The sequence below is a fragment of the Impatiens glandulifera genome, chromosome 6, assembly GCF_907164915.1.
Source record: "Impatiens glandulifera chromosome 6, dImpGla2.1, whole genome shotgun sequence".
NCBI classification, from domain to species: domain Eukaryota; kingdom Viridiplantae; phylum Streptophyta; class Magnoliopsida; order Ericales; family Balsaminaceae; genus Impatiens; species Impatiens glandulifera.
The window spans coordinates 36,642,302-36,659,562 of record NC_061867.1 but is presented as its reverse complement, the minus strand read 5'-3'; positions in this window follow the sequence as shown (position 1 = coordinate 36,659,562).

Genomic DNA, 17,261 nt, shown 5'->3' with positions numbered 1-17,261 from the left:
GCCGATGCTCTGGTTGCTAAGAGAGTCCAGGAAAGCCTGGTCGCCGAAGTTAGCAGAGACAAAGAGGCGCCGCGAGCGACTCAGCTGACCGAAGAAGAAATAGAGGCCGAGAGAGTAAGAAGGGCTGAGATCATGTATCCAGGGTTTGCTGAGCAAATAGCAAGACAAGCCGCAGCGGATGCCGAACGATTAGAAACGGAGCAACGACGGCTGGCGGGATTTGCGAAGGAACACGAGAAAAAGAAGAAAGCGGCCGCCTCCGCTTCAGCATCGGCCGCCTCTGCCTCAGAACCGAAGAAGAGAAAGAAGCCGGCTAGTAAGAAAGTTCGGATTGTGGAGATGCTCAATATAATTTCTGACCCGGTCGAGACGGGTACTTCGCAGCAAGACGACCAAGTCGAGGATGTGCTCGAAGAACAGCTGCGGTACCGATCTAAAAGACCACGACACTCCACGCAACCGCAACCGCAACCGCCACCGCAAACAAAGAGAAAGAAGAGTGCCTACGAATTCACGGACTCAGAATAGGGACTATCCTTCTTTTTCTTACTTACCTTAGTATTTTTGCTTAGTACTTTCCGGTTATCTATGAATATATAAAGTTATTTTTGAATACCGGCCTTATTTTGCATTTCTACATGATTTTGATAATTTTAAATAAAATAATCAAAAAGGGAGAAATTGTTAGATAAAAGATAGAGATTCCTCCAAAACCCCTCCCTCAAAATTTTTCGAAAATTATCTAAGTCTTTTTCAAAATCGGCCAAACAAAACAACCGGCCTACGGTTGCAAACTTACATAATTTTGATAATTTTAAATAAAATAATCAAAAAGGGAGAAATTGTTAGATAAATTCATACCGGTTCAAATAAACCTAACTTAAACAAACTTCCTACGCAGGAACAAGGAACCGGACCGGATGAACAAAAGAAAACCAACTGAAGAAACCGAACCGGTCAAGCTACCAAACCGATCAAGAGTATTCGGTACGTGACCGCACAGAGGAAGGATCGGCCAAAGCCTAAAAGCCAGATCCATCAAATAGCCGATTAATCAACAAGGCAATCATAACCGGAAGAAGTCCGGTTACTTCACTATCAAAAGACATTCGGCCAAGTCAAGTGACCAACCTAGGCCAAGTCAAGAGGCCGACTAGTACAAGAAGACACTTTGGGTATCTGTTGAGAATGATACCAAAGGAACAGACTGAATACTTTCATATCCATGCAAGTCTGAGGAAAGACTGTAGGCTGCAGAAAACAGTACTACCGGATCTTTCTACTTCGGGATAAGCCAGAAAGGAAATCTTCAAAGTACAGACAACTGTCCAAGTAGACAGTGCCTACATTGAGTAAAAGACAAACCCAGCAGGTTTGCTTTACAGACCGGCAGGTCTGAAACAGGATGCCAGGTCTGAGATTGACCGTCAGGTCTGAGGAGAAGACCGCAGGTCTGAGACACTGAATCACTGCATCTCTGATCAGCCAATCAGATTCAAGGCTTTGAAATATGACCGTTGGCATATTTCACCTATAAAAGGAGGCAGTTGCAGAAGAGTAAATGCGGGACATCAAGCGGACATTAAGGCAGTTACTAAGAATTACAAAGAGAGCATTTACTACAAGTGATAACAGTGTGGTATTCTAAGAAAGCCTAAGTGCTAAATTCTAAGTGTGTGTTACAATTTCGGTGTAAATTGTAAGAGTGTTATCGAGCAGGAAATAAGTCTCGATCGAATTGTATTTGTATTCCTTAGTGAATATCCTTCTCGCGGTTTCGAGAAGAAGGGGTGACGTAGGAGTTTTATCTCCGAACATCCATAAAATCTGTTGTGTTATTTACTTTCTGTTGGCTTCACTACAAAACCGACTAACCTAAACATACCGCCACAAACCAACTTCATACTGACAAAACCGAATATCCAGATAACCGAAACCGACCCACCATCCTTCAAATCTCCATCATCCGAAACCGATTTCGCCTATCATACACGTGTACCGCTTCAACTTGAAAGCAAACCTCTTCCGCGCTTGAACCTAGTTCAAGGGTTTGTGACAGGTTGTGTAGTATTGAAACCCCGGTGTTAATCTCTAACCGGATTAATCACCACCCTACGAGTGAGAACCGCTAACCGGTCCAACCCCCGGTCCACCAGCGGCGACCTAGATCCTAACAGTGTTTGAAAAGGTTTTAAACATAATGACAGTTTATTTTAATTATGTCCTTTGGGACACGTGACTTTTCAAATCTATTTAAGGGTACCTTGCACACCAAAAATACTTTCAATTCACCGTTGAGATTCTCTAAAACCCTAAATCCTTACACTTTTATTGCTATTTACCTTCTCTCTGGAAACAATAATCATTTTCTTTGTTGTTTCATCTACAAACCCTACAAGATGACTATGAAATATATCTTTCTCACATAACACCATGTAGGTAGACTTCGAGTCAGTCTTTGAATACGAAATGTTTGAGATAGTCGCAATCTTCTGATCGTATGAGGCGTCTAGCCTCAGTAAGTTCTTTGGCGGCCCATTTATCTTGCATGATAGGGAGGTCCGTGAGTTCTTTGGCTCTGGAAAAATTGTTGATGCTTTCATTGTGGCAACAGTGAAAGGAGTCGAAATATCTATCTCCGAAGCCACCTTTGCTATGTTCCTTGGGCTTCCATCATAAGGCCATAAGTTTGACTTTGAGATTCCGGTCAAGGATATCTCTAAAATGCGTACTCGTTTCTTGAACATCGACGGTCCTGTGAATATCAATGGGAAGAATAGGAATCTGAAGTATTAATATTGCATTCTTCAAGACATTGTGGCGAAATCGATTTTGATAGGTTACCTCACGTACTTGCGCCAGTTTAACATCATGGGATGAAGCATGTTCTTTGAGAACTTTGGTCACTTGGGCCTCCATGGATTCCTGCCATGGGGCCATAGATTTTTGGATAATTTCCTCAATTAGCATCTTTAGGCATTCTTTAGAGATTGGAAGCAGTGAACCGATGGATTAGTGTTGCACTAATGGCGCCCAATGAGAATTAGCGTGCATAGATATTTCTGTTCCGGTCGGTTTGTCAACACTAGTATCTCTTGACTTATTTCGGTGAGAAGACTTACCCGATGAGGTTTTGGCCGATTTAGCGAGAGACGGATTTGAGGTTTCCTCGTCTTTTTCTTCTTCTTTTTTGGAAATATTGATGGGAGATTTCAGTTTACCGGAAGAGTGCTTGTCTTCTGACTTGACTTGGCGTTGTTCTCCGATTTCAAACATATATTGTTCCACCAATGGAGTCCATGCCGGTTTGGAATATTGACCGACTTCAAAGTAGGACTTCTCAGTTTGTGTTTCATCTCAGTGAATATGTTCTTCTTCAGCCGGTTTTTCTTCAACCTTGTAAATAATTGCAATGAGATCTTCCATTACAATTTTGAGCAATGTAAGGACGATACCATTCACTCCAGTGGCATCTCCATTTAAGTTTATGTCCTCCTCCCTTTTTGCGACAATCGGTGATAATGCTCTCCAATTAGCATTCGCTTTGGCGACATGATATCTGGTTAGTGCTTCATGGACAAAGGTGGTTCTTTCTTAACCGAGGGCCACTTCTTCTAAGGATAGGAGCGTCAACCATTTCTTTTTCTCCGGCACCTCTGGGAGAACATCTTCGAAGCTTGTTTCCATTCTTGCATTAGCCCATGCATAGAAAATATTAGAGGTCTTTAATGCCCTTTCGTCAACCTTTTTAAGAATACCAGTCACAATGTTTTCCGCCACTTTCTTGTTTCTTTGGAGGCCCGGTGATTCAATAGAATCTTCAATAACAACATCGACTTCCTCCTCACGAGGACTTGGAATGCTCCTGGTTTCGGTCTAGACCATTTCCTGATCTTCATTAGAGAGGTTTGGAACATTGATTTCCGGATTACCGGTGTTATATTTAGTCGGCTCCCTAGTCTTAGTTTTTTCTTGATTTTTGTCGGTCAGCCGATCTTCTTCTTTTTCAAAACATGTACGGTCATTTTCAGTAGTCTAACTGGTCACACCATCAACACTTGTCTGATCGGTTTCATCCATCCGATCGACTCCATCCACAACGTTGTTGATAATATCTGATACTATCAGTTGAGCTTCTAAAACCGCAAATGCAACTGATAGTACTACAGTATCCTTAGGAGCATGAATAGGAGAGGAGATAGAAGTATTTACTTGAGGTTGGGTAGTTTGTTTAGGGAGAGAAATCCCTTTTGTTTTAGAGCGACTGACAACACTGGAAGTCGACTCGACATGAGTCTGCAGATTGATTAGTGTGGCCATGCGATTTTCTGGAGCGGAAAGCATGTACCGGATTCAGTTTCTTCACTATTGGTTTCTGTTAGGAATTAGGTCGCGGCTGGAGGACCGGGGTTGGCGGTTAGCGCATCTCACTCAAAGGGTGGTGATTAATCCGGTTATAGATTAACACCGGGGTTTCAATACTACACAAACTGTCACAAACCCTTGAACCAGGTTCAAGCGCGGAAGTTGTTTGTTTCAGGTTGAAGCAGCACACTCTCAAGATAGGCAGAACCGGTTTTGAATAAGATAGGTTTGGAGATTGTTGGGTCGGTTTTGTAACTCAGTAAGTCGGTTTAGGTAGTGTTGAATCGGTTATAGCGGTATAAGTATGTTAGTATAGATCGGATATAAAGTAAATCAGGCGGAAAGTAAATAACAAGACATGTTTTATGGATATTCGGAGATAAAACTCCTACGTCACCCCTTCCTCTCGAAACCGCGAGAAGGATATTCACTAAGGAATACAAACACAATCCGATCGAGACTTATTTCCTACTCGATAACACCTGTACAATTTTAACCGAAATTGTAAATACACACTTCAACTTAGCACTTAAGCTTTCTAGAGATAGAACACAATCTTATCATTTGTAAATTAATTGTCCAATGTGTCCCGTATTTACTCCTCTTCAGCTCCTCCTTTTATAGATGAAATGTGCCAACGGTCACATTTCATTTCCTTGAATTTGATTGGTTGAGCAGAGGTTCAGTGATTCAGACCTGGCGGTCAACTTTTCAGACCTTGCGGTCTAGTCTTCCAGTATGTAGGTCAAACCGGCTAGGTTTGTCTTTTACTCAATATAGAAACTGTCGGTTGGGCAGTTGTCTGTACTTGGAAGATTGTCTTTCTGATTTATCCTTAAGTGGAAAGGTCTTGTAGGACGGTTTCTGTAGCCTACAAACTTTCATCAGACTTGTATGAGTATGGCAATGTTCAGTCTGTTCCTTTGGCATCATTCTCAACAGATACCCGAAGTATCTTTTTATGCTGGTCGGTTATGTGTGTTAACCGGATGACTTTTGGTTATTCCTTGGCTTCTAAATGACCGACTGTCTAGTGTTTCCGTCCTTCTGTTTTGACCGATCTTGTCTTTCTTGTTCGGTCAGGTTTTTGGTCGGGTTGATAACTCGATGACTTGTCCGGTGGAGTTTCTTAACCGGTTGAGTAATTTGACCGGTCCGGTTCTTTGTCTGTTCCTGCATAAGAAGTTTGTTTGTGTTAAGTTCTATTAGCCGGTCTAATTTTATCTAACAATTTCTCCCTTTTTGATTATTTTATTTAAAATTATCAAAATCATGTAAGATTGCAAATGTAGGCCGGTTTCGTTTTTAAGAGTTTTCTTTGTTCGGATTTTTGGAAATTGTCTTGGGAGAATTTTTCGAAAAGTTTGGAAAATTTTGAGAAAAATTTATCTTATCAATTTCTCCCTTTTTGATTATTTTACTTAAAATTATCAAAATCATGTAAGGTTGCAAATGTAGGCCGGTTTTTAAAAATAACTTTATATATATAAGTAAAGATAACCGTAGAAGGTATTATATATGTAGAAACCGAAGTAAACATAAGTTAAGACTAAGTAAAGATAGAAAAGGGAGCCCCTATTTCTTCAATTTGGACGGAGGGAATTCATCCATCAGATCATCTGCTGTTTGTCCCTTAGCCGGTTTAGCCGGCCTTGAAGAAAAACCCCCAGCTCCTGCGGTGCCCGTGTGAGAAGAGAATTGTTGACTGACTGTTCTGATTGGAACCGCATCGAAAATCCGCTGTCTTGTGAGTTGCGACTGGAGATCTTCTTCGAAGTCATCCTCGGTAAGCAAAGCCGGGTTGAGTGGAGGGTCAACAACCGTCTCGGTGATTTTGTCCAGCATCTCGGTGACTTGAGCCTTCTATGAAGGCGTTTTCCTTTTGCGTGTCGCCGGAGCCAAAGAGGAGGGAGCCGCCTGGGTCTTCTTGTGAGCCTTTTCGAAATTATGGTATGTGTCTTGTTGAGCCTTTAACCGGTTGGCCTCTTCGTCTTGTTTGGCCACCATGGTTTTTGCGAGTTCTGGATTTTTGTCCGTTAACTGTCGTATGTGTTCGGCGAAGTTCGCTTCATACCATGCCGCCCCCTTTTGTGTCTGGTTCTGCTCATCCAGCGCATCCTGAAGTTTCTTAGCCGCCTGAGCGTTTGCCTCCTCAATCGCTTTATCGGCAGCCAGCTTGGTCTTTATTAACTCAGTCACCTACTCGGTGACCGCCTTGAGGTCGGCTTCAAGCTTGGTGTTTCTTTCCTCAAGGGTTGCATTCTTCTCTTCAAGACTTATGACCCTGTCGAGTGTCGAACCGGCATGGGTACTTGACCGCCCCAGGTCCTCATCGACCTTTGTCAGCCGTTGCTCGGTCTCTTCTTGAGACCGTTCCATCTCTGCTACCCTTTGGCTGACCGACTCGAAGTCATCCACCAACTTCGAAGTCGTATCCTCCAAGGCTATGGTTCGCTTAAGATGAGCGCCGTACAGAACATTGGCCTGACCGTAGTTGGTTTTGACCGACGTGATTCGCTTGTCCGCCTTGCCAAGATCATCCCTTGTTGTCTCGGCCAACTAGATTGCTTGAACTGCGGCTTTCTTAATTTTCCTCTTCCATGGCTTAACCGCGTCGTTGACAAACTCTTCAATGAGAGTCTTGACCTTTTCTTCTGTTACAGCCGGTTCTGAATTCCGGACTTGAGCAGATTCAAGATTGTCGGTGAGAGGAGGCTCTGTCCTATCGTCGGTTATGTTGATCGTTTGATCCGCTAGAGGAGAGGCCATTTCTGTATCTATTGGGTTCTGACCGTCAACATTCTCATGAGGCGGAGAGTGCGTTGTATTTTGTTGTTCGGGCACCGCTTCAAGCCGCGCCACTTCGTCGATGAACTCCCCTTTCTTGACCGCAAGTAACTCCAACACCAATAGTTGTAGTTGAGAATTTGGTGTTCCCGGAGTATACTTTTCTGTTAGGCGTTGAATATGATCGGCTAGCTTTTGTAACTGAGCACGCGGTTTCACTATTGCGTGTCGGCTCAAGGCTTCGTTTGGATCCTGAGCTTTTGTTAGGTTGATGACTTCCTCCTCCATTTCCATCAACCTTTCGAATTTTTGTCCAGCGGTTAGGCCCGGTAGCATTTGTTTATAGAATATATTATTCCGGTACTGGAACCACCGTAAGAATACGTCGGATACCTCCTGGGCTTGCTGGTGGATTTCCTCCATGATTCTGCGCACGATTTTCTCGGCCATCTCCTGGGTTTTATTGTGAACATTTTCTTCCTCAGTGCCCTCTACACCGGTATCGGCGTTTTCAAGACTGGCCGATTGTTCCTCGTCCATCGGTCCTTTCCCTTTCCCGGACTCATTTTCTTCGGTATTCTGTGAAGCGGTTTGGTCAGAACTGGAGGCCGAATCGTCCTCATTTTGCGTTTCAGATGGCGGATCTGCGAATTCTATAGGTTTCTTACTTCTGGATTTCTCTTTTACCGGAGTTGCCTTTTTAGCGCCTATCTTCTTTCGGCCACCTGTAGAGACCTTCCTATTGCTCGTCCTTTCCTTGAATTGGTGGGACCTAATGATTTTTCTTGAAGAAAGAAGAACACCTGGACCGGTGTTGATGTTGAGATGGAGCATAATTTTCCCGAGTGGGATGGCATATCCCCATGACCGGCTGGAATCCGGTATCACCATTTCCTTTAGATTGTTGAAAATTTCCTTTGCCCAGTTTATTTTGATGCCATTTAGTAAACCGGCAAGTATCTCGTTTTTTGCCTTGGTGAGATTGTCAAAATTTCCCCCTCTCGCCTGGACCGATTTGGTGAAGATGTCACATAGCGGTATGTACTCCGGTCGAAGTGATGATTTCTTTCTGGAGACTTCTACAGGAGCCGCGGTTGCCGAAAGAACCTGGCAAGCCGCCTCGAAGGTTTCTCGATCTAGATCCGCCGAAATGTTGCTTCCTTCTGTTGGTAGGTGTAGGATTTCCGCGACCGACTCTTCGGTTAGGTCGAACTGCTGACTGCTGACGGTTGCGGTTATTTTTCTGCCGGTGAGAGATGCGGTTTTAAAGAATTCCTCAACCGCTTCCTTGTATAGAACAAACGGACCACCTAAGAAGTATTCGAGGCCGGACTCGGAAATTCGGGATAAAACCTGCTTTGCCGGAGCCGAACCGTTTGTCCGGATTTCCTCAAAGTCGACCTGGACTATGTGTTTGAATAGTGCAGAGTTGCGACCCATTGTTGATGATTGAATCGAGAGAGTAAGAGAAAACCGCTTTGAGAGAGTTTGAGAAAGTTGAGAGCTAGTGAGAGAAAGTCGAATCGCGTAAGAATGAAATGAAATGACTAAGGATCCCATTTATAGGTGCGGTTTGAAATTCCAACCGTCGCGAACCGTCCCATCACCTTTAGGCGGGAATTTTCCCTCCAAGTGTATTGGGCGGCAAACAATGGGCAGCAAGCCAAAAGGCGGTAATCAAAAGGCGGCAAACAAAAGGCGGCAAATCAAAGCGGGAAACCAAAGGCGGGATATTTGAGCGGGAGTTTTTGGGCGGGAAATTTCCCTCCAAAGATGTCGAGTGGACTTTTGCTTTAACCTTTGAACAAGCGGTTCTTTTTAAAACCGTTTATTAAATGATGTGATTTGTTAACCGCGAAGATGCGGTTTATGAATTTGACCGGATATTTCAATGAAGACGAAGTTGTTTATTTATATTAACCGGTTAGTTAGATGGATATCCTGAATTTTGCAACCTTTGACACGGTTATGTAACTGAAATAGAATTTTATTGAAGAAAGAGTACAGGATAGAAACCGATTCATGAATCGGTTTAGAAATAGGAATACATAAGAAATAAAAAATACAACTTATGTAATAACGACCCTAGAAAGCTTTTCTTCCACTACATCCACGTCAAGGATGTTTGAAGGAGATGCCGTTGTGCCTAGTCCAAATTCTGGACGATACTTGAGAATGAGCCGATTGATGTGAGGAGCATAACCGAGACCTTTCTTGGTCAGCACCATGGTTTTCAGATTTTGGAAAATGACCGATGACCAATTGATAGGCGTATTTCTAACAATGTATGTCATCATGTCAAATATTCTTTTTGAGTAGCGTTGATTAGGAGATTGATAGATGATAGATCGGTTAACGATCTCATAGAGGAGTTGGATTTGGTGGGCAAAGTGGGTTTTCATCCCGTAGTTCTCCACCGGTACATCGGTACCAGAGAAGAATTCTGAGTAATCGGTTGCTGCACTTCCCACCCGGGTTGGGAAGTCGTAAAAACCCTTCTGTGGGCAGGTTGAACATTTGAGCAAATTCGGCTTCATCCAGCTAGAAAGTGTGATCTCTCACTGTAGAAACAATGAAGTTTCCTCTTATGCAAGCACTTCTGAAGAAGGTCTTGACATCCTCAAGGAGTATGGGACCGGATTCTTCGAGAAAGGTGCGAAGACCGGTGTCAATGAGAGATTCAAACATGACCTCCTTAGTTTCTAGATTCCAATGTTCCATACAAGAATCGAAGTCGATGCTCAGGAAGTTGCCTAGAGTTCGGCTCGGCATGATTCCAACTTTGCTAAGAGAGGGAGTTCAAGAAATTTTGTTTTGAGATGTGTTAGGTTGATTAGAGGGTGACTCCTTATATAGATCCGAATTTAGAGGGGAAATATTAGCATTTAATGTTAAAGATCAGTTTTGTCTTATTAATGAAGAGAATATTTATGTTTTCAAAACGTATTGGGAAGAGGTTACTTTTTACCGGTTACGGAGCTCGAGGTAAGAATCTAGTTGAAAAGTAACCAAGTTAGTTGGATAGTAATTACTCATGTAGTTGGGAGTTACTTCATTAATTGAACGTTACTTTTCATTAATGACGGATGTTATAATAAAAGTAACCGATTGAAACCGAAGATAACATAAACCAGACCGAAATGACCATGAAGAAAGTTGAAGAAAGATACAACCAGTGCGTACAACAAAATGACCGGTTGTAAGAAGGAGTGACTTAATATCCGCTGGAGTTGGCGTGACCGTTGGAGTTGATGTGGCGGTTCCTCCTCTTCCAAGCCTTTTCAAACCGCTCATAAAATGAGTCGGTGACTTCCTTGGTGAGTACCTGGGCTTGGTTCAACCCTTCGCCCGGACACGTTGGAACCCCAAGCTCCAGAAGCATACAACTTAGTTGAGGAACGAGATCGACTGTTCGAACGCCAATCATCCAGATTAGGTCGTCGAACAACACCCTTGACCAGTTGACCGCTGTACCCGTGGTTATAGCGGCCATGATGTTGAAATCACCGGTACAATAAGTGTTAGTCACATCTCTTCCTAGGATGCCTCGACCGATCACGTCGTTGAGAAGCTGGTGTTCATCTTTCAATAGTGACTTGGCACCGTGGTCATCAACTGGTTGATTTGACCGGGCAAAGGCTAAGGAGATCTCGGGTTTTAGTTCAGCCGGTACATTAAGATCGGTCAGCCCTTGCTTCGATAGATCGAAACATCTTGCGAAGTCACTTTCGGTGAAATCGAATACAATCCCTCCTACTTTTGATTGAATGTGTGTGTCAAAGTGAGGAGTTCCACGAAAAACCCTAGCATTGTAGAAGAATTCCATGACAGATTCCGGGTAGATGACATGTTTGTCATCTAGAAAGTGCTGGAGGCCGGTGTCTTCAAGTGACTTAATCATCTTAAAGACATCGTAGTGTTCAGTACTTAGAGCAGATTTGAAGTCCACTTGAAGGATGTTTGGAAACTGAGACATTTTGTCTTGGTGAGAGAATAAGTTATATCTTGTGAATGTTTTGTTTAAGGTTTGCTTAACTTATATACTAGTGGAGAGAGGATCTTATTATCCAGTGTGTCACAGGTAATACTGTCTATTAACCATAGGATAAAGTATTTTGCATGAAATAAGCATATCTACAGCCTAGAATGTTGGTCATAAACCTAGACCATGAAAGATATCAAATCTTAACGTCTTTTAAGGTGTGACCATTTTACTTTGAAAAGGTAATTTTTCAGGACATATAAGTTTAAACACAGGTAATTATTCCACTTTTGTTCGATAACCAAATAATCTGAGATAAACTATTTCCGAACCGGTCAGTTATCAGTTGTTCGTCCCGATGCGGTTATTTGGTGTATGTACTAAATGACCGGTCGGTTTACTCTAACTGATAGACCAGGCAGTTCTTCCATAGATACCTTGTAAAATTTGAAATCCGACAATTTAGGAGGAACTACCGGTTTTGTCTGTCCGAACCGATTTCCCTTTTTAAGCATCCTTAGTAATAATTTGATTTATATCGGTCAAGCTGAGTGTTAGTCTGAATTGAGAAAACTTAGCTTCCTGCAGGGGCTTTGTGAAGATATCGGCTACTTGTTGATCTGTCGATACGTATTCCAGCCGGATATGCTTCAGCATGACGTATTCCCGAATGAAATGATGCCTTATGTCAATGTGCTTGGTTCTAGAGTGTAAAACCAGATTGTAGGTGATGGCTATGGCACTTGTGTTGTCACAGAAGATTGGAGATTCTTCGGCTATGATACCGAAATCCTTCAGTTGTTGTTGGATCCAAAGAAGTTGTGAATAACAGCTTCCGGCTGCCAGATATTCAGCTTCTGCAGTTGATGTGCCAACTGATGTATGTTTCTTGTTGTGCCATGAAACAAGCCGATCACCTAGAAATTGGCATGTTCCGCTGGTGCTTTTTCTATCAACATTGCAACCTGCATAGTCTGCATCTGAATAACTCGTTAGGTTAAAAGATGAGTCCTTTGGATACCACGAGCCGACGTTAGGAGTTCCCTTTAGGTATTTCAAGATTCTCTTTGCGGCTGTGTAGTGAGATTGTTTTGGGTTAGCCTGGAATCTTCCACACACACCGACTGCAAATATAATATCCGGTCTACTTTCTGTCAGGTATATGAGAGAACCGATGATGCCTCGGTAAGCGGTCAGGTCTACTGCTTGACTCTCATCATCTTTGTCTAATTTGACCAATGAGCTCATTGGAGTAGCGGCTGAGGAGCATGTATCCATCCTAAATTTCTTTAACAGTTCTTTAGTGTACTATGGTTGGCTAATGAAAGTTCCTTCTTTGAGTTGCTTTACCTGAAAACCTAGGAAGAAACTTAATTCTCCCATAATACACATTTTAAATTTGTTAGTCATCAGGGTTGAGAATTTATCACATAGTTTAGGATCGGTTGAACCGGAGATGATATCATCTACATAAATTTGAATAAGTAGAATATGTTCCTTTTTTCAAACTTAAATAATGTTTTATCCACCGAACCGATGGTGAAGTCATGTTTTAACAAAAATGCGGTTAGTGTGTCATACCAGGCTCTAGGAGCTTGCTTTAGACCGTATAAAGCTTTGTTTAACCGGTATACAGGGTTGGGTAGTTCGACTTTTTTGAAACCGGGTGGTTGTTCAACATATACATCTTCACGTAGGTCAACATTCAAAAATGCACTTTTAACATCCATTTAGAAAACCTTAAAATTTTTGAATGCAGCAAAAGCTAGAAAAATCCTAATAACTTCAATCCTAGCCACAAGGGCAAATGATTCTTCAAAATCAATGCCTTCTTCCTGTTTGTATCCTTGTGCCACTAATTTGTCTTTGTTCATCGTGACAAAACCGTCTTCATTGAGTTTATTTCTAAATACCCATCTTGTTCCTATGACCGGTTAATCTTTCGGTCTAGGGACTAGGTACCAGACTTTGTTACTCTCAAACTGTTTTAACTCTTCTTGCATTCCCAAGATCCAATCCGGATCTGACAATGCTTCATCCACTCTTTTCGGCTCAATCTGGGATATTAAGGCGGAATTGAAGTATTCCTCCAGGATTTGACGCCTAGTTCGAACAGGTTCTGAAGGGTCACCTATGATTAGCTCAGGAGGATGCTTGGTGTTCCTTTTAAGGTTTGGTTCAGGGATGTCTACCAGATTACCGTTTGCTTGATCAAGGCTAGACGTATCGGTAGGCTGAGCAAGGGTGTCAGACCGACCGATTTCCTCGGTTTGGACCGAAGTGTCAGCTTCCTGTCGTGGGACAGCTTGATCCGGCTGGGTTTCATCATTACCCATTTGGTCATGGACAAACCGCCTGAAAACCGGAATTTCATCTTCACTATCATAATGGATATTGTTATTTTCCAATCTGTTGTGTAGATCAAAGCATGATGCAGTGTTACTTTCAACCGATTCATCGAAAACAACATGAAGTAATTCCTCCACGGTTAATGTTCTATTGTTATACACTCTATATGCTTTACTTACTGCTGAGTAGCCTAACATGATCCCAGTATCGGTTTTTGCATCGAAAGCAGATAGATATGTTTTACCATTTATATGAATGTAGCATTTACAACCGAAAATCTTAAGATACCTGAGGTTAGGAACTCTATCAAAATATACCTCATAAGGTGTTTTGTTGTAAAACATGTTAATTAAAGACCAGTTTTGTGTGTAACATACAGTATTGATAGCCTCAGCCCAAAATTTTTGAGCAATACCCGAGTCGGCTATCATGGACCGTGCGGCTTCCTTGAGAGTTCGGTTTCTTCTCTCTGCCAGGCCGTTTTGTTGAGGAGTCCTAGCACTAGACAACTCATGTCTAATACCGGATTCATCAAGAAATGCGTTTAAAGCACTATTTGTAAATTCGGTACCTCTATCACTTCTAATGCTATTAATGCGTGTTGATTTTTCATTTTGCAAACGTTTAAGTAGTGTGATCAAATTTGATGCGGTTTCACGTTTGGATGGCAGAAATATTACCCATGTATATCTAGAGTAATCATCAACAACTACCATAGTGTAAAGCATACCTCCTAGGCTGATGACCTGAATCGGTCCAAATAAATCCATGTGAAGAAGATCTAAACATCGGTTAGATTGAATGTGTCATTTACTCTTAAAGGTTGACCTAGTTTGTTTACCCATTTGACATGCTGAACAAACTTTATCCTTATTAAATACTATGTCGGGAACTCCTTCGATTAACTTTTTACCGCGAATATAGTTTAAGGTTTTCATGTTTAGATGGTTTAGTCTCTTATGCCACAACCAGGTTTGATCGATTTTAGCTATCATGCATATAGGATATTCTACTTTATTATTCCAATCTACTTTGTAAATGTTTCCTAACCTATTTCCGGTTAGTAGTGTAATACCTTGAGAATTCTTAACTAAGCATGCATGTTTAAGAAATTCTACAGTGTATCCAGCATCACACATTTGACTAATACTTAGCAAGTTAAAACGTAGGTTTTCAACTAAGAGTACATTATCAATTGTCAAGTTACCATGGACAATCTAACCCTTGCCCACAGTTCTACCTTTTGAGTTGTCACCAAAAGTGATTAATGCACCGGTTTCTATTCTGATGTCGGTTAGAAGATTGTTGTTCCCGGTCATATGCCTGGAGCAACCGCTATCCAAGTACCATTTAGAGTTTCCTAGCCGTTTCTTTAAATCTGCAAAATGTACATATTTACAACTATTTGGTACCCACATTTACTTGGGTCCACAGGCGATTAGTCCCTTGGGTATCCAGACCTTGACAAACCGGACAGCTTTCCTGGTCAATGTCTTAACTATTTTTCTTGCACTCGGTTTTGAATCTTTCTGTTTTCCGAAGAAGGCCTTGTGTGGAGATGATCTTTGGTTTGTCCTATGCGGTTGTGGGTTGGCTTTCCTATTTTTGAATAGGTTGGCTTTCTTTTTCTCAGGGTGAAGCCATTTCTCAGAATCAGTTGGACCTACATAGGTTAGTTTTTCTTCAGCGGTTAGGGAACTTCTGATAAAACTTACAAAGGGAAGATCATCCTTTGTGAGCCTTACTTTGTCTAAGTGTTTTTGGCTTTGGGATCTATTGTTTTTGTAACCTAGACCAAACATGCAAGTAGGGTGTCTTTTATAACTACACATTTTTCTTACCATTTCACTAGATCTCTTCCATGCGGCCATTCTATACTGTAGTCGGGCATTTTCTTCCTCGATTAATTCTTGAACTGGCTCATTGAGCTGTTCGGTTTCAGAGGATAGTTCAGGAGCTGACTCGGTTTCTACGGTAGGGATTTCATTAGGTTGTATAATCTTTGGTTCGGTCAAGATGGGTACTAAGAGGTCGGCTCTAAAGTTGGGTTGCTTAGGTAATAAGGTTAATAAGTTCTATATTCTGCTACCATATCATTTAATGCATTATATAACTCATCTTTAGTAAATTCTTCACAAGGAGAGTCAAATACTTGTTCCTCATTTGGCATGAGGCATGTGAGTTCATTATCACTGTCACTGTGAGCCCATAAGCTTCCTCAATCATCGACTATCAGTGCTTTCTGAACCTCACTTCCTTCACCAGTTTGTTGGTAGTTATTTCGATTATTTTGATTGTCCGGTTTCCGGTCATCCCTCCTCGGTTTTCTGCATTCCCACTTGAAATGTCCCAAACAATTGCAGTTATAGCATCTTACATTAGATTTATCACCATAGTTGTAGTTGATTGTTGGTTGACTTCTCTTCATGAACCTCCCAAATTTCTGTGCAAACATTGCCATGGCATCTTCGGTGAACTGTTCAGCGGTTCTGATCGGTGCAGGTGCAACAGGTTTTGTGAATGTGATCAGTGCTCTGGTTGAGGTTGAGGCTGAAATTTCTTCTTCAGTCCTAGATCTCATTTCAAACTCATACGCCTTAAGATCTTCGAATACATCATGTAGTTTCATCTTGCTTAGGCAGTTTCATTCCCTCATCACCATTGTCTTTATATCCCATGCACTTGGAAGAGATCTTAACGCTTTCATGATAACTTCCTTGTTGTCATACCTCTTGCCAAGAGTTGTTAGCTCGTCTATCACACCTGTGAACCGGTCACTGTATTCTCTCATTGTTTCTCCCGGTCTCATCTTGATGTTTTCAAACTTTTGAGTAGCCACCATTATCTTGTTTTCCTTGGTTCTTTCATTTCTCTCATGAATCTAAATAACCGTTTCCCATGTTTCCTTTGCGGTTTTGCAATCTCTGATCTTGCAGTACGTGTTTCTGTCCACACCGTTGGAAATGCGGTTTCTGGCATGATTATCCAGGTTGTTTCTTCTCCTATCTTCAGCTGTCCAGTCCTTTCTGTCCTTGTCAATGATTATCGGTCCTTCGGCTATAATGAACTGCATTTCGTCATCCATGGTGATTAAGTGCAGGTGCATTTGTGCCTTCCAGTTGGCAAAGTCATCACCTTCTAGCATTGGGGGCCTATCAAACGACATGCTTGCTTGAGTATTGAAACTAACTACTCTCATACCAATTGTTAGGATCTAGGTCGCGGCTGGAGGACTGGGGTTGGCCGGTTAGCATGTCTCACTCAAAGGGTGGTGATTAATCCAGATAGAGATTAACACCGGGGTTTCAATACTACACAAACTGTCACAAACTTTGAACCAGGTTCAAGCGCGGAAGTGGTTTGTTTCAGGTTGAAGCAGCACACTCTCAAGATAGGTAGAACCGGTTTTGAATAAGATAGGTTTGGAGATTGCTGGGTCGGTTTTGTAACTTAGTAAGTCGGTTTAGGTAGTGTTGAATCGGTTATAGCGGTATAAGTAGGTTAGTACAGATCGGTTATAAAGTAAATCAGGCAGAAAGTAAATAACAAGACAGGTTTTATGGATGTTCGGAGATAAAACTCCTACGTCACCCCTTCCTCTCGAAACCGCAAGAAGGATATTCATTAAGGAATACAAACACAATCCGATCGAGACTTATTTCCTGCTCCATAACACCCGTACAATTTTAACCGAAATTGTAAATACACACTTAACTTAGCACTTAAGCTTTCTAAAGATAGAACACAATCTTATCACTTGTAAATTAATTGTCCACTA